This window comes from Corvus kubaryi, unplaced genomic scaffold (genome assembly GCF_017639235.1).
Source record: "Corvus kubaryi isolate FWS band 111438036 unplaced genomic scaffold, C.kubaryi_AGA036_p1.0 136, whole genome shotgun sequence".
Lineage (NCBI taxonomy): Eukaryota > Metazoa > Chordata > Aves > Passeriformes > Corvidae > Corvus > Corvus kubaryi.
This window is the reverse complement of record NW_024580670.1, coordinates 4,150,533-4,169,129: the sequence shown is the minus strand read 5'-3', so window position 1 is coordinate 4,169,129 and position 18,597 is coordinate 4,150,533. Positions and strand designations below refer to the sequence as shown.

Below are 18,597 nucleotides of genomic sequence, written 5' to 3'. Positions count from 1 at the left end.
TGCTCCATGTTCTTCAGGGATTCAGAATGGGTGATGGTACTTTGAATGCAATTTAGGTCATACAACTCAGCACTTGCATTTCACTGAGGATCATACTGAACATCCACATAAGCTAATAGGAGAAACACTGTGAGATTATGCAAAATACTGGCCAAATCTTGCTCACTTTAACAGTCTTCATGAAGACCAGAAAGATTTGGTCCAAAAGCATCAGATAAGAGGATCAAAACCTCCTACTGACTATCTTAAAACAGAGAAACATATTTTACTATCAACCCACTTGAAGATTTATAAGATATTAAGGAATATTAAGAAGAAAAAGAAGAAAAGCTAAATGGGCCAAAAGAAAACAAAAGAAATGTGTTCTCTCGAGACTGCTAATGCTGGCAGACAATAGCACAGAAAGAACTCCTCTGACAGATCTTTGAAGTCTTCAATACAGCAAGCTAGTGGGCCATGTTAATGAGATTTGCTCAGATACTTCTTAAATTATCCCAAAATGTCTTAATCTATTTTCTACATCTTCTTGACCCAATTGCTTCAGAAAAGTCACAGCTTCACACACCTCTGGACTGAACTTTTCATTCAAATAGGTAAGGTCTTCAAACACTTTGTGTTTCCAATGACCCACCCAAAAACTTTTTAGGGTTTACCCCCAAACATGCAGGTAATGTAATTTCTGTTACTAATGATTACAGAAACACTTTACACCACACTGTACCTTTGAACCTTAAGAAAAGGTCTGACGTTAAGACCTTCTAGTAACTCAGTTCTTAACAATTAGGATATTACAACTTCTCTCAACAATCCAAAAGTAAATAAACCCAGTCTTAGATGAGGCCTGACAGACACTGATCCCTCCACCAGCAAGGCAGCAGTAGGAATCAGTGGGATCTGTCTCCCCAGTCCCTATTTCCTGCTGAGGGTGACACAAGAACTCATGCAAAATGCTTCCAGTACAGCTCTATGTAATTTGGGCCCACTGAAGAGCAAACACTGGAGAAAATGTCCAAGAACCAGATTGTTTGTTCTGTTCCAGACTTCCTTGTGAGTACATTCCAGTCCATATTCAGGACCCATTTTCAGAAGTAGCTGCCCACCACATGTTCTAGGGACAGGAGCTGTTTCTGCTCTCTAATATGCTGTAAGACCTTTAGGTCAAAAGCAGGAAGAGTCAAGGTGCCAAATTCACTAAGAAAAATATCATCCTACCAACTTCCCACTGCCTGATGTGCAAACATTCCTGCGACCCAAGCCAGTACAAAAAAACAGGACTAGGGACATCACCAGCACATCTTCTGGAAGTGACCAGCAAGGAAGAGTGCTGGGGAGAAACTGCACATGCTGGTGAGCCCTTCATAAGCAGAAATGTGTCTGAAAAAGTTTGTTTCAGGGTTTTGACTTTTGCCTGCAATGGCCAGCAAAGACATGGGACAGTGACTTGATAACCTGGTTTGAGAAGCATTTCTCTTCCTAATGGAACAAAGTTGGAAAAAAGTAATTTTTTTTTTTTTGGTCCACTTTGTTTTTCATATAGACCAACTACACAGTCCATTTTTTGTATTGGGTTTAGGAGAAAAAGTCCTTGTAACTTTTCTCCTAGCTTGAAGGGAAGGGAGAAGAAAATACACCTATACAAGAAAGTTAAAGCTCAAACCCACAGATTTATCTGTTGATCATCTCATTCAGCTCTGAGTTACAGCAGGCAGCTTCTGGTTTATTATCAATATTTAATCAGCATTTAACTCTGACAAGCATTAAGATTTGAAATTTTAAACTAAGTGCAACTTTGCTAAATCCTTTGTGTTGATTTTTTTGCCATTAAAGGTTTTCTAAAGGATTCTATCTTTGCTATCTTAAAAGTCTACATGTGCCTTTTGTTATCAATAATGTACAATTTTAGTAGCATGTTTTGTAGTTTTTAATTTTTCAGCATGCAAGCTATCCCTGATTTACAACGCTCACTGAATGCTGTTTGATTATTGAAAATGCTTTTACTACATTTAAACAAATGACTGCTCCTGGAAAACTAACTAATTATTGTCCATAATTCTGTAAAAATACGTTTCCCCTCCCTTCTCCCCAAATCAAACATTTCTAACTCTTACTTTGAGGAAAAACTGGCATATAATTAGGCATTATGCCTAACAGTGCTAAATAGAGGGAGAATGTAAACATCTTAATTCTGGAGGTTTAACCATCAAAGCCCCTTGCTGTATCTGTTCTGTTACTTGTGTTTCTGTTCAGAGCTCCTTGGAGCTCACAGGAAAAAAAGAAAGCAAACAAAGCATGTAGAATAAAAATCTATTTTGCCAGCTCTGAGCTGCCTCCCACCCCGCATGCCCGAGGCCAGGCTCACACGCAGGGCTGGGACGCCTGGGGCCACGCAGCTGCTCCTCAAGGAGTAGAGTCCTGCTCTGCAACTGCTCTGAGCGGCTTAACCGCTAACTCAGGAGATGGGATTTCACCTGAAATTAAGCTATCAAGCAATTGAGCTCAAACTCAATCAACCAAACCCTTAACCTTCCCTGTTTCAGTGGCACTGCTCTAATTAGGACTCTATCACTATTTCCATTACTATCTCCTATTCTCATGGTTTATTATCTCAGCGGTTTCAATTCTCGCCCAGTTTAAATTTGACATCCAGTTTCTTGGACCACATATCATTCATTATGGCTTTATTTTATGAAATATGTTGCAAGATTACAGACCGATCCTGCAATAAATAGGTTTTTGTTGAAAACTGCACCCCTCACTGTGGTACAAGCAGGACAGAGCCAAACCTTCTCTGAGAAACAAGTCCCAACATTAAAGGACACGTTGAACAGCTTGTTTTCTATTAAGTTTTAAATTTTGTTGAGCAGTTTGAAAACATATCCTTGAACACAGATCCACCTGCACACACCACAGCTGCCCCATGGCTCTCCAGTCCTTACTGTCTTCCCCTTGAGCCTGGATCAGCTTCTAGGAAGCACAGTTTGGCTGAACTCTGCTTACCAGCTCTTCTCAGGGGGGAGAATCAATAATCTATGATGCACAGGAGGTCAGACTGAAAAATCTAATGGTCTTTTCCAGCGACATATTCTGTGAATCACCCAAACTGCTTTCTGCTGAAGGATGAGTGATAGAGGGGATGTGTGCCTGAGTGGTGCACTGATGGTAGTAGTACAAAACAAATCTGCTTTTGGAGACACGGCCTACAAGCTTCAGGTGAGTCTAAAAGCAGTGTTCTGCATTTAACACCACCAAAATTCCTTGTTTTCCTGGGTCACATAGGACACAGCCACACATGAACTAAGAACAAGAGTCCCATTAATGCTGAGGCCCTCTGATGTACCTGGGATTTCAAATTCTTCCCTTCTTCACAAAAACTCAAAGGAGGAACAACACTGCAGAGCAAGGAACCACTATCTCCTTAAACTGCAGGATCTGCTTCTTCTCCAATAGCTGAAATACATCTAATACTTCATGGGCTCCACCATAAATGAAAAACAAACCAGTAAGATTCAAGTCTTGGAGAGAGGCATATATCATATAGCTGACATACACCACTGGCATGGCCAAGGATTGCAATATTCACTTGAACTTTATGAATTTCATCCTAACTAAATAGATATTTTTGGCAACAAAGAACTGAAAAAAAAAAAAAATCCCACTTCGTCCTCAGATCTATTTTAATTTAAAACAGAAGAGAACAGGGACATTTTTTCCCCCTTCAAGTACATTTTAATAAAATTAAAAATAAAAATAGCTCTAATTCACTCCAATGCATTTAGTCATTCTGTAAAATTCTAAGTTTAAAATGAAATCACCATTTTATATTCAAACAAGGTCAAGAGAACAGCACTAACGAGCACTGACATCACAGCGAACAGCAGCCACTGCTCAGCGCTTACATCAGTGTTGCTTGTTGCTATGGTGCTTAACCGACTATTAATTTCTGAAAGAAGGTGATTATAAAGCAGCCATATGAACCTCAGTCAGATGACACCCTTCAGTACCAAACACTGATCTGCGTTACTCTTCTCTTCTGCAAGTTAATTTTGTGAATCACCACTTTTGTGATGTTAATATTTCTTCCCAACTTGAAACTTTGGACCAGAAGAGAGGCAAGGAGTTAATTTAGAAGCAAGGGACTTTCACGCTGCTTTAAATAAAAATCATTTTGCAGAGAGTGATATTTCTTTCCTTTTTGCTGTGCTCCAAAAGACTAAAAAGCATGTGTTTTAACTTTTGCAGTGATAATAAGCAATCAAATTAACAGCTAAATTTTGCTCTCCTGCTCTGCTCGACGTGCTGCTGTAAATCCAGGAGTGTCTCAGCCGAGGATGAAGTAGCACTGAAGCTGACTTGACCACTCCCCAGGGATTTGCCTCAGTAAGGGACCTTGCCACGGCCTGTGCTGCTGCTTCTCCCAGCCCAGCACCCACGGACCATGGAGCTGCCTCAAAGACCAGCTGGAGCAGGGTCTTCCCATTCCCACAGAAGCTTTGCCCAGTCACCAAACAGCCTTCTCAGAACATGGCTGAAAGCCAAAATGTGCATCTTTTTGGCCTTGCTCCTCAAATGCAACTGGACACCTAAACCATTAGCTTCCCAGGCAAAATATGGGTTTTAAGGCACAGCATTTACTTGAAAAGCTCCAAGCCCAATGCTGCAAACTTTATCCATGTTGCCAGAAAAGCCTTTACTTGTGCAACTAAGGTACGGTCCTGGCGTTTGCAGGATCAGATCCTTTGTTCAGACATACTTCAAAAATTGTGTGAAAAACAGTATATTTGTATTTACCTTCTTCAGTTGCTCCTGTAAAGCAATCTTCAGTTACAGCCACCCAAAAAGGTCACTCTTCTTACCCTGCAGAGAAAGGAGGTAACACACGTGACTCTGGGTCAGTGTCAGCAGCAGCACCCAAAGCATTTTCATTGGCACCACATTTGCAAGTACAAACATAAATAAAGCAACAAATGAATCTAATCATGTTTAATGGTGAATGACTTTCAGAGAGAGTTAATAAAAACAATCAAGTCACAGGACTGCTGCTTATCAGTACCAGCTAGTGTGAGGTTCTTCAGTTCAGCACAAACAACTTGGTCTTTGGGAGGAGAAAAAGAGAAGCAAAAAACCCCACGGACATGAGACATCTTTGTTCTCTAACATAAACTTTCTTAATCTTGATGTCTATCAATCTATTTTCGGTTTGAATAATAAATGAGTTCAGTTCTTTGTTTCAGAAATCTGACTATTGTCTGCATGGGTTCTCCTTACTTAAGGCATTTTAAGACCATTTGTACTTGCTGCTATTTTATCTTCTGGATCCTTTCTTTTTTCTCATCCTTTTCCATAGAGACACGGTCCTAGATGAGATTTTAGAACTAGCTGCATCTTCCTAATTCAAGAAGTTGTTTACTGTCTTGGGATATCTTCTCATTAAGCATTACCAAGAGCACGCCAAGCATGCCAAGGTGGTGAGAGCAGTGGGTATTAAAAGGAGGAATAATTAAAGTGTATCTTTATAAAAAGTAGGAGGGAGAAAACAGCACGTGTAGGTTTTTTTTACCCTGTATATTACTGCATCTTGTGTACTCTCTCTTATGCAAAAGAGTATGTAATCTTTTAAGAAACATGACAATCTGCCACTTTCTGTTCATGTAATTGGGATCAACATATGGTACAAGAGAAAAGAAAAACATTTGTTTATTAATTTAGATCAAGTTACTAACTCAAACCACTAACAGCATTCAGAATTAATTCCACATCAATTGACCAAATACCTTAACAGAGTAAAATTATAACATAATTTCATTAAAATGTTGGTCTTATGCCACAGGGGTACAGAGTAATATGTAATATAGACAGAAAGAAACATGCGATAATTTGGTGACACAGATGACTTCATACGAAACGGAAAGTCAGTGACATGTGGATGTGTAAGACAGAGCTACGTGAAACTCCATTTCATAAAATTCACACAGTGATGTGGAGTTTTGGGGGTGTTTGTGAAACTCACCAAATGGTAAGTTGTGCTATTTACATCACTAGGTGAAGCTTTTTACTGAAGCAGTAAAATACCAACCTCTGGGAAAAATCAGAATCTTCACTAAGTTCTTTCAAAAGAATATGAACTCATTTGCCATTTATTTTGGAAGGAAAAATGTTTTCACAATGAGAATGTGGCATTACTTCTTTACCATTGAAACCTGATTATTGTTAGCTGGGAGAAAAAAAGGTTACCTTGAGATGAAATGAATATTGGTTTTATCTGTTGCTCACTGGCACTTTATTTCATTTTTATTTTTTATGTTTTCAGTGAGAAGCTCTTCACAGCTCTTGTAATGCAGTACCAGAACATCACGGGCCAAAATTTGTACATGTTTGCTGTATAGGAAGCCCTCTGTGCCTTGCTGAGGTACACATATAAGACATTCCTGATTCTGCACTGTAAAGGACATAACACTACTCCATCATAATAGGTCAGGGCTCACCTTCCTGAGAGTATGTAAAACAATACATCTTTTATGTAAAATACATGACCTCTGACATGTGATGTGCTCTTAGATTAGCAACAATAAAGGCTTTTATCCTGCTTTGCTGCAGGGGTTATCTTGGGTTTGACACTTTATACCTCTTTTCATATTTATCTGTTTTATAAATTTTCTGGGTATTTGGCAGTCAGATCCTTATTTTGGCAGTATTTTGGCAAGCAGACTTCATTTCTACCCTGAGTCTTCACGATAGCAAATGAACCATCTTAAAATGTACTTTTTAAGGAAGCTGCTGAAAATTACACGTTTGCATAAAATGTGCATTCAGGATCTCTTTGGGCAGTGCTGGAAAAGGCAGGTATCATTTTCTAAACACATTTGTCATGCGTGACCCAAACACACTCCAAGGAAACCCGGCCCAACAACCAGCTGCTGGGAGACCAATAGGGTCTACAGAGGGCTGAGGAGGACTCAGCTCTCCTCACAAATTACTCCCTGATTGAAATCCAGACTGCTTTAATTTGTGGTTATCAAACACCTACTATTATATGTTACCTGGCTTTCAAAAATATGGATAATCTACCATTAAAGTTAAAATGAGCAGCAGAAACAGCTGTTCCCACCTGTGAAAATTTCTCATTAATAGTCCAAAAGTTGAGTATCTCAAAACGTAGAAACACAAATACAGCCTTTCCTCCTGAAAATGTTTATACGGGTGAGCGAATTGATGTAGGCAACATACATTCCTTCCATCATGCTGTCTTTAAGATAAACACAAAGTACCATCAACACTGTGTGTGTGGAGCAAACAAAGAAAAAATCCCATCCTACCAAAGCAAGACATTTCGCTACACTCATATTTTCCCCCCAAGGAGATGATTAAAATAGAAAACCAAACCACAAACAAAAATCCACTTTGCAAGCAAGCAGCAGTGGTCCTCTGCCTCACGAGCAGAGAGAAAGTCTCCAAGTACCCTCAACGCTACCTCCACGGTTCAACTGATCCCGCACACGAGGAACAGTCCATGCAAACCTCTGTGCCCTGCACAGATTTTACCTGATATTCCTGAAAATGTCAGGTTTGTTCACCACGTGCCTCAGTTTACCCACCAGTGAGATAGGTAATTGTAACATATATTGGGTATAAAGATACTTCTTAAAACAGCGTTTTTGGCAGGATTTTGGAAAGACAACAATAATCTTAACAAGAACATGACCTGAACCAGTGCCATAAGCTCTTCCAACAGAAAGCTCCACTACTGTGCTGGATCAGCTCCTACCTATTTACCAGGTACCAAGGGACCAGCCAAAGATCAGAGGCTTTGCCATTACACCTGCTGTTGGGCTGGACCTTGTCACTTTTCTGATCCCACATTTATTTGATTTAGTGAGCTCCTCCTTCAGGGCAGCGAGGTCATTCCAGGGAGGCTGTAGGATGGAGCCCCAACTCAGAGATCACAGCAAAGCCAAATTTAACCAATAACACAGAGAATACTCAGAAACAGAGACCACTACAGAACGAAAGTCTACTTAAAACTCTTAACATTTTTACTAATATCTAAATGAGAACAGCCTTGGGTATAGCCAAAAATAGATTAACAAGGACCTTGATCCCACACAAACTGGCTCTGAGTAATTTTACACAGGAAAGTAGAACACCAGTTGAGCTGCTCCTCTGCTCAGAATTATACATGTACATTTTTTTTGTCAGTGTCCCAGCCCTGAGAAGCCTACAATTTATTATAAGAAGCCTAAAGCAGGGAAGGAATCTCCCCTTCACTACCTAGAAAGCACACTTTTATTTAAAAAAAAAAAAAGAAAGAAAGAAAAAAAAAAAGATAAAACAGACACATGTGCCTGATAGCACAAGAAAAAACTGGTTTTGAAATTACATTTTGATTTATTTTTCTTATATAAGACCAGCTGAAATGTATTTAATGTGTCTGATTAAAATATTTACTAAAAAGCTTCCTGAAAGTTTTAAAATACCAAAACCTGATCACCAAAATAAGCACTTCTGTGCAGTAATTTCTTCTAAATACAGTGAACTGTAACCACCTAATACAGCTGTTCTTTCCCCTCAAAACTCCGAGTCACATTCAACTGCACACAGGCTGAAATATGAAATGTCTTACTATTCTCATAATCATTATTTTCTTGTCCTATGCAGGAAAAGACACAGTCTGTGATTTTATCAACTGTATATTTCTAAGAGAAAAAAATAAATGTTTTTTTATTTAGTATTTCACTAATTCTGAAAATACAGGATGCACACTGATTGTGGAGAACAACATCTGATACCAGGGAGACTTGTGGGCCAGTCCTGCACTCAGGTTACTTTCCTCACCCAGTGCACTCAGCTGGGTTACTTGCACTAACACACAAATCACGTGTAGAACGGCTTTGAGGACGGTCAGTAGTAGTCTCTTCAGTTTTGTTGTACCTATTTTATTTTTAAAGAGCTATCTAGATACCTGAAAAAAAATATATTAGACTAAATACTTCAAATAATCTGAGAGAGAAATTTGTTTTCTGACCACCATCAAGGTGGCCACCTTTTATTGTGCAGCATATATTAAATCTCAAGAGGCATGGCACAGGAGATTTTCTATACCAGGAGTCATTACCACCTCTCCAGAAAGTGAAATGCAGGTGAACAGTAAAACTGTGAGAGACTAAGTGCACTTCTTCCACTTCGCTTTGAAGAGGGGGAAGTGGATTTGGTACAGGCCAAAACACAGGGATCTCAATTCGCTACCTTGCTGCTTCTCAGTGGAAGGAGGGAGCAAATCATACTGTATTTTCATTTTCAGTCATTAGCAGGCTGTTCAGAATCTCTGGCTGGTGCTTATTATTTATTCCAAACAGAAATAAAATAAAATAAAAATAAATAGCAGCACGAGGACAAAGCTATGCACAGCACATTTGCTCTTTTAAAATAACATTACCTTTCAAGTCCACCGTAACCTTGGAAAAGAATAACTCGGTGTAAGCCAAATCTACAAAACTAATCACGATCCATTCCTCCCCCGCTTTTTAACAGCTCTTACAGGGAACACAAGGGTGCAGTTCGCAGGCAAGTTGGGAACAGCTCGCTTCCAACACGGGATCTGCACCGCGATCGCTCAGTCCTGCATCTCTGACTGATGGATTGCTTGTTTGCCTCTCATGTGTGACAGCGCTGGCCCTCACCGAATCCATCCCAGGTGAAGGGAACGCACTCCCAGGAGCCACCCAGCCTGTCAGGTGAGGAGAGGCCATCCCCGAGCCAGATCCCATCTCCCTCAGCCAGATCCCACCTCCCCGAGCCAGGGGCCACCATCTCCCGGAGCCAGAGCCAGCCATCAAACGCCGCCGCCTGGCTCGTATCGCCAGATCTTCCCCGTTTCTTAAAATAACTCCCCGTGCCTCAGTGCCAGCCTTAACCATTTTATGCCTGTGCTACAACTCTCCTCCTGAAACTCGACCTCTCCCGGTGGCAGCAGCGGAGGGATGCCCGCTCCGAGCGGCGGCCGCGGGACTGCCGTGGCTGCGGGCAGCGGGGCCAGTCCCGCAGCGCTGGCCCCGCCGCTGCCCGGCCGGGACCCACCCCGGGGCCTCGGGCAAGGCTGGCGCTTCCCCAGAACGCCACTTTCCACACACGCACACAGAGCAAGGGGACACATTTCCGCCCCTGTGCCGTGACCCCGGCGCTGCTCGGGGGCACTTCCCAGCCACAGCCCCCCCCCGCCACCCCTGTCCCGTCCCTTACCTGGCAGGCGAGTGACACTCCTGGTCGTGGTCATGTGAAAATATTTTCGAGGTATCCTTTAACAGCCTTTAAATATTGAAGCCTAAAAACAATATTTGCTGTTTTACCTTTTGAAGCTTTAACAAAAGCTTTGTTTTAGCATTTACCTCGGTGTGCAATAAGAGTTAATAATCAAATCCGTCCCAACCCCCACAAATGTTAAACAAAAAGATAAAAGAAATGCAAATAGCTATTGTCATGGAAAGTTAAAGTACCTGTCTGTATTTTTAAGTGAAAACTATTATCTCTATCAATCAAAATTTAAGAATACAATAGCACTAATCACACGAGGTGCTTTGACTGAGGTACTTTTCCTCATAAAAAGTTGTTTTTTTTTTTAACTGGTGCATAAAAGTAATACACTTACAATTAGACACGGTATTTGTAATTTTGTTATTAAAAAACCTCAGCAGTCTTATTGTTAATAAATGCCTCTGAGTCTGTAGGCTGATTCGTACCCAAGAAGACCAAAGTCCCTACATATTTTAATAAGGTTGATGAAATTTTATTCAGATTCTCACACTTTCCAACATGTGGTGGAACAGCACACTCTTCTGTTTGAGAGGAGTTACTCAAACGAAGGAAATAGTTAATTGGGAACCAAAACTACTACTCCTGGCCTCGCCGCACATTTTCCACATTTCTCCAAGCGCTGTCTGTGCTTCAACCCTCAGCCTCCAAGACGTGCCCTTTGTCGTCTTTTCTTTAATTTCTGATGCCAATTCCCTCCCGTCGGACCCCGACGCTCTCCCAACCCAGCACACATTACGTATACACTGTGTACATTGTGCAGGCACACCACACGGATTCTCTCCAAAGTCATTTTTAAAACTAATTTGTCCAGACGGAATCAGAAACCGAGCTGCGCAGTTAATAAGTGCAGGAGCGAGCGACAGTAATTACGCCTGTACTAAAAGAAAGAGCCCGAGATTAAAATACCTATAAGTAAATAGTTGAGGCAGGATGCCATTATGCAAACTCCACTCTCGGGGAGGGATGTCTCCCACACTGAGGAGCAACAGGACTGTCATTTTTTCCCCCTGCAATATCAGGTTTCCTACTCCACAGCTCTGGTACTCTGCATCATGGCTAACATCTCTAGTGTGCTATTAATATCAATGAAGAGACGATTCAATTTCCACATAAGAAAAACCTCCCTATTACAGCGCAGACATTCGAGTGAGGACCCTTGCAAAGGAAACAATAAAGACCAGAGGGTTGCTTTTTTTTTCCCCCCCCCCCCCCCCCCCTTTTTTTTTTTTTTTTTTTTGCTGCTTCTTTTGCAGTTCTGCGTTGCTCACTGTTTGAAAGCTTTTAGCTAACAATGGAAGCATTATCTTCAGGACAGTTACAAAACAGGATTTGTTAGTACAAAGAATAATAACACCGAACTCATCCCCCCCCCCCCCCCGCCACTTCCCCGCCCCGCAAATACCTGCCTATTGCAATATGGCATTTAGTACTTGATTCAGAAGTATATTCCAGAAAACACCTGTATTCTTGATCTAATTCCCTGCAACAAACTCCTTCAGCAGACTAGTTTTGCTCAAGGAGGTTTGGACAACTACAAACAAACAAATATTTTGTGCATTTATAAAATGGAACAGAAACAAAAGTATCTTATTCTACCGAGTGCAAACTTACCCATTAATGAGGAAGAAAAAGGCTTAGAGCTGTACAGTAATTCCCAACCAACTGCAAAAAGTTGAGAGTTTGAAAACACTAAAGCACTTTTGACTATCCAGCCTTTCTGTGCTTCAACACTGGCTGCAGTGTAAGGAAGGACTGAAGGTATGTGGTCTAAACACAACAAAAGCCACTGCCTTACTCTAGATTAAATATGCAGGAAGAGGCCCCTTTGCATAAACACAAACACTCAGCAAATGAGTAACTGGCTCAAATCAGACGCCTGCTGTGCATTCTACCTGTCCTGATCTCTGACAAGCTACACAGCTTGTTTAAGGGGATAGGAGCTGCAAAATCAAATCATAGCGCTAAATGCTCTGCTCCTCTGATAGTAAATAACAACAGCACCAACAACTCCACGCCAAACATTCATTTCTAATCTAAGCATTGCTCTGGCACAGAGCTGACTCGTGTGCTGTGCCCACTTTGGCTCAGCCACCCATCTCACCAGAGCAGAAGAAACACAACCAAACACCACCTGTAAAATTAATTTTCACTAACTGTACTGAAATCCAATACATTCCCAGCCCAGCCTCTTCTTCACAAGGATTTAAAATTAATACAGACTTTTGGTTGAGTTGACAGACTAAACCTGCATTTGGTTTCACTGTCCCTGTTTTGCTTACTATATAAAAGACATTCCAGACATAGACCTATTTTGGCTGTTATGAATCACTACAAAATACACACCTATTTACTAGTTTATTTGGGGAAAAGGAAGAAATTTCTGAAGTGTTCCTTAAAAACATTATTTTCAAAATATTGCTCTCATAAAGCATTGCTTCCAAACTATATTTACTTCAAAAAACAACTAAATTAGAGACTGTGATAACCACCAAACACATCTAAACATTTATTATTATAATTGAATATACATAATTATATACTTTGATTTACTCTTCCTTCTAGAGAAATAAATTATTTTTTTAGTCTCATTTATCCTTCCAGAAATAGAACGAAGCAGCACGATTTTAAAGCAATTGGAATTCACCAGTGTCCCTTCCTAACTTAAGGAGTCAAATCACATTGACCTTTTATTGTAAGTCCTAGCTACATGTTGGTTTTGGTAATTTAATTATTTTTTAATAACTTGCAGTATTAAATGATTGCCATTGAAACACAAATAAGATTATACTCCTCTGCCTTACTCTCTGGTGCTCCAGACTACAGCATAACATGGATGACACGACTGCGTCCGGCCCCGAAATTTCATTCTGAAAGAGCACTTACACACAGGCAGACACAGGAAAATTCAGCCTTTAAGAGATGCAACACGCATTTACTGGATTCTCAAGCATGTGTCATAGATTATTTCAAAGGATACTGGATATAATTCACAGTTTTAATGGGGATTGAGCGTGTTCAGTTCCACTGAGCACTTGTACAGTATGGAGGGAGTTTTTACTTTTCCTTGGATAAACTCACCAGGTTAAAGCACAAAAACACTGATAACGTGAGCTAGTCAAGCCTAACAGGATAAAAATCCTCTAAGAAAGAATCCTGCGAGAAATTTTAGAGCCCCTGTGTTGTTCACCATTTTTACATTGAAATGACCTTCCAAATAAGGTGTCAGATAATACGGTTCACATAGACGATACCGATCTAACCTTGATGCAAATAAACCATAGAACAAAATTTAATCAGTATATCACTGTGTAAAAGCCTTTGTCCATCCCAATGGAGCTTCTAATGACTGTTTTGGCAGTTCTGGCTGGTAGTTATGCCTCCCTGCTCATATATATCTCATACTGGTTGAGCAAGCTAATGGAACTGCTGTTAGTGGAATCCAATATTAATACCCTGCAACATGCAAAACTGGATGCAACTGAATATATTACACAATTACAGGTAGTATCTAATTCCATAGGTATTAGATACTGGTCTCTAAATTAATATTTTAATAGAGAAAGTGATACAAATGCTACATTTCAGGTAAGATATCTATGAACTCTGGATCTGCCGGTCTTCCTGCTGTAAGCCTGCTCTACACTCACACAGCACAGACACAGGACCCTGACAAAAATTGGCAGGCAAGCTTTAGATGCTGAGTGACACATACTGATGCACAGAGTCAAAGATGTCATCTTCATACAAGCTCCACTAGTTATGAGCTTGAGAGAAAAATGAAACAAAAAAAAAAAAAATCCAAAATAAACCAAAAAAAAAAAAAAAAAAAGTAGGGGGGGAGAGTGGAGCAAGACCTCCAGAAAATAAACAGGGTGTACAGTTTCAAAGGCTACAGACACAGACATTTCATTGTTCAAGCCAATTATCAGTGGAAAATAATAACAACAGATGGATTCAGAGTCACTGACTTTTCATATGCACTTCATCTCTGCACAACAGATGATGAAATGCGAGAGCTATCTCGGAAAGGCAAAACATCTTTCAGTAAAAGAACTCTATACTCCAGATGGGGACCTTCTAAGGCAGCTGATTATCTTCTTATAATGTTGTAAGATAGACTTACTAAAACATTTCCAGAACTGATCAGATCAGATGAGCACAATGGCAGCATTATGAGGAGTAAGTTGCTCCAGTCTCAGACTTGTGACTGGACTACTCAGAGATTTCGATGGGGTAAGAGCTGCCTATCCCCATTTCCACATCAAGTACTGGCTCTAAAAAATGGCCCCAAAGCTGCTGTTCCCAGTCTGGGCAAAACATGGGGCTCGGCTTTGTGTGGAGAGGGGATGCAGACATGGGGCCACAGAATCAGTGTCAGCAGGAACTGGTCCCCAGTAAAAGTCCCACTACCACGAGCAAGGTGAGCCCCCTCACCTTCTGCAAACACACATTTCACACAGGGACACAAGCAGAGGACAAAACATGTTTACAAGCAGGACAGTTTCCACTATAATTGCCAGATGTAGAGGGAACTCATCACCTAGGAGCCTACAGCAATGTAAGCTGGGAGTAAGCTCATCCAAGTCAATAGAGTTACACACCCACAAAAACTGGTGCGAGGCACAAGAAAGACATAAATTCTTTCTTACAAAGCCTTTACAAAAACCCATCTTTTTATGGGAAATAAAAAATTGCTTTCAAAGGGAAATAACAAACACATGTAAATTTTGGTGATTCCGGTGATAAGCAGTTCCAACAAATGTCACAAACACCTACCTAGCACAACCTTCTCCCACTCAACCTGAATACCACAAAGTATGTGTTTTTGATCACATGAATCAGGTAAGCCACAATCTCAAAACTTAAAATAAAAAATGAGTAGTGGAAAAATTAGCTCATTAATCTTTAAGACAACATTTCTTTAATGGAAGAATACTACATAAGTAGCACATTAAACTGAACTGGTTGCCATTTCCACAGTTTCTTCTTCAAAACACCGCAAGGAAAATCTAAAAAACGGCACGCTCTGTAAATCGATACCGCACACCGAGGGGGAGCGATACACAACACACACACTCTGAACTTGCACCTACTGCTAATTTATTTCACAAGTTACAAAATATTTCTGAAGTAGGGGGCTGTTGGCTTCACAAACGTGAAGGGAAGAGATGAGTTTGTGGGCACAGCGTTTCCCCTCTTTGTGAACTACTTTGTCAAAAGTAAATTCACAGGGGAACATACGAGCAAAGAGTAAATTTTGCCCAGGGCAAAATTCTGCAACTGCTTTAAGAAGCAAACAAGAACACAAAAGATGTGTAATACAACCATCTGGCTCTACTCATGCTATATCAATAATCCCCAAAATTTATCCCCACCCCCTTAATCAACCCACACTGATGCCACAAAACCAAATGGCATCACTTATGCTTCCTGCCCATCACATTTTGAAATGATATTTAATATGCATACAGTACATATTTGCATGTTAATCAATTTCTTTAAGAAAAAAATATTTTTGCTTCTTTAGCTATTAGTTCTGCTTTTTTCTACTTATTCACACCGGGATCTCTAAAACCACCAAGAAAGTCCTTGTGGTAACGATACTCTCATATCAACACAGCATCTCAGGTATCAGGATAATGTACCGGTCAAAATTTCAATCTCTTCTTCTCTCTAGTTTTGTGTCACAGTGTGAAAATAGCAGAGGGTGAATAATAACGTGCCAGCAAAATTAGCTGTTCAAGAAACACGGGTAAGCCGATCCGTTTTGAACTCGAGGTTGGATGCATTTCTAAGCATTACCCTATTTGGGATGCAGGGAAGGAGTGACAGAGGGAAAGCGGGGTATCCTATGTGTCTTTTATTTTGAAGATTTGCACGAATTTTTCAGGCCTCCCCCATCCAGGAGCCAGCCTGCTCATGAAGGAGGAAAATGGGAAACTCCTGGCTACAGACGGAGGACAAGCCTCCGCTGTGCTTTGCCTGAGCACCGCTCTCCCTTCCCACCCCAAGCCTGCAGTGGAAGACCACCTCAGGACAGAAAGCCATCCATGCAAAGTGTCCAAAAGGGTGGCTCCACGATTGCTTGGGGGAGGTATTGTTTTCTTGAGGGAAAATCACCCTCATAACCATCATGATTCATACCACGAGCACACAACATGAAATCGGTACCAAAAACAACACTACAAAGACAGTCTCTCTCTGGTGCTTCACCGACCGATGGCCACGGCCCCAGGGGCTGACTCAGAGCTCCTCTTCTTAATCAACTTTTCTGCAACAACATACCCTGGCCCAAGCCCTGCCTCTCCCTGTGGCTGGCTGGCACGCTCCCCGTGCCTGGTGCTGCTCGGGGTACACGGCACCATGGGGACGGTGCCCCACAGCCCTGCTGCAACACAAACAGATGGCTGTTACACAGAGCAGGAGAAATACAAGCCCTGAGCACTCATGGCATAGGTGGAAATGTTTTGCAGTTATTTTCTTTGGAAATAAGCATACGTATAGCGGTTATGTCTGCTCCCTCATCCAGACTACCAACCTGAGATCACAAACACTTTGTTAATTTTTTTTTTTTAAATCCACTTTTGGATTGCTTCTGCTGTTTCTATGGCTTGACTTGTACAGCCTCTTTGTAAGAATTGAAAACAGTCTCCCACAAACACACGAATGGGCAAATGGTTTAGAGAGCTAATCCACACCTGGGCTACGTAAAAGGGGCTCATATTTTCCAAACAGAAACACAACCCCTTTTATATATGAACCAGATTTGGATCCAAATGCTAAACCCTTCACCACATCCTACGTGGGGCTCTGCAATGGTCACAGGGAGTGGTGGTGGGTGCTGGCTGCGCTGATGGCAGCCACGGACGAGGAGCTGCCATGCCCTTGGACTTGGATGCAAAGGGCAGAGCCGTCCTTGGTTACACCACGGAGAACGCAGGGTAATCCCCATCCTGCACACGCCTCTTACAGAAGAATCTGGCCCTGTCTTGTTACTCTTGTTAGAAAAATGAAGGCTGTGACAAAAAATAGCTGAGAACTACATCTTGCCGATGCCAAAATACAATAATAACATGTTCAAAGATTTAATTTAGAAGACTACAAAGTCTAGCTCATACATCATAACACCTTGAAATAACACTTTAAGGTCAAATCCTGTGCATTTTTGGAAACCACCAAAACATAATGAAGTTTTACTTAAACACAGCATTTACATTTATAACGCATTTCAGATTCTTCAAGTAAGCTAGACCACATGCTAGGAAAATGTACTTCCCACAACATACAAATTAAGTCATGTACAGCCTTCCTTCCACAGGCTGAACAGCCACCGGCACAAAGGGAAGTCCTGTGTATGGATCAAAGGCAGCATGTGGACCTCAGAACATTATTTTTTATATTTTGTTTTTAATTGGCAAAACATCAAATCCCACTAGCAGTTTATTTTTGTTGCCTTCCTTGCCCCTTTCCTACCTCTCCCACTTATTTCACAACGGAACATTTTTAAACCACCAGAAGTCTTTGTGGCAAAGATGATGTCATACTGACACAAGATCAGGTGTGAGGTATGGTATGAATAAATACTTATCCGCAAACACATTTAATTTTCAATGGTTGGGCATCAAGAGACAAAGAAGTTCTTATGCAGACGTATTAGCTGAGGATTTCATTTCGAATGGTCTGCATTTAAAAGTGCAGAACAACACATAGTGCAAGTCTAGAAGAAAAAGGAAAAAGAAAATCCCTACAAAAAACCAAAACCCCTTGTACCTTCCTTCTTGGTTTTGGGAAAGCAATGCACAGCTCTGCTCTTCATAGTAATAAATATATGGTGCTTGATTACTTTGTCTTTTAAGTCACCGATACCATACAGGACAATTGTCCTTTATGCTCTGGCAATAAAACTCTCCCTATGAAAATAAATATGTATTTTAGAGTAATCAAGCAGGAACTAATTTTGTACTTTTTCACAAGTAGCCATTTACTTTGGCACCAAATGCTAATGTGTAGAAGAGAACGCAGTATATGCTCTAACCCAAGAAAAATTAGACTTGAAAATTAATACACAGTGGAAGACAAATTTAAAGCAGCTTTCTTGTGTTCTGACATAAGAATATAAAAATGACACGAGCAACTAAAGATTAGTTTACATACTTTTCAATCACAGCTGCCGCTCAGTAACCACAATACCTTTAAAATGACATTCCACCAAAACAGATATGGTTTGGCTGCAACAGCAGCAAGACACAGTTAACGTGAAATTAAAAGGGCATTTTTTATTTACACACATCG

At 40.8% G+C, this 18,597-nt stretch overlaps 1 long non-coding RNA gene across 1 annotated transcript in view; it reads right to left on the bottom strand.

Moving 5' to 3' along the window:
• The window catches only part of LOC121657875, a 206,965-nt gene that overhangs the window by 41,495 nt on the left and 146,873 nt on the right, over positions 1-18,597 (bottom strand). Inside the window, exon 5 of the long non-coding RNA XR_006013741.1 lies at positions 4,789-4,854. This is a non-coding gene — a long non-coding RNA (uncharacterized LOC121657875). The remainder of the gene's footprint in view (positions 1-4,788; positions 4,855-18,597) is intronic.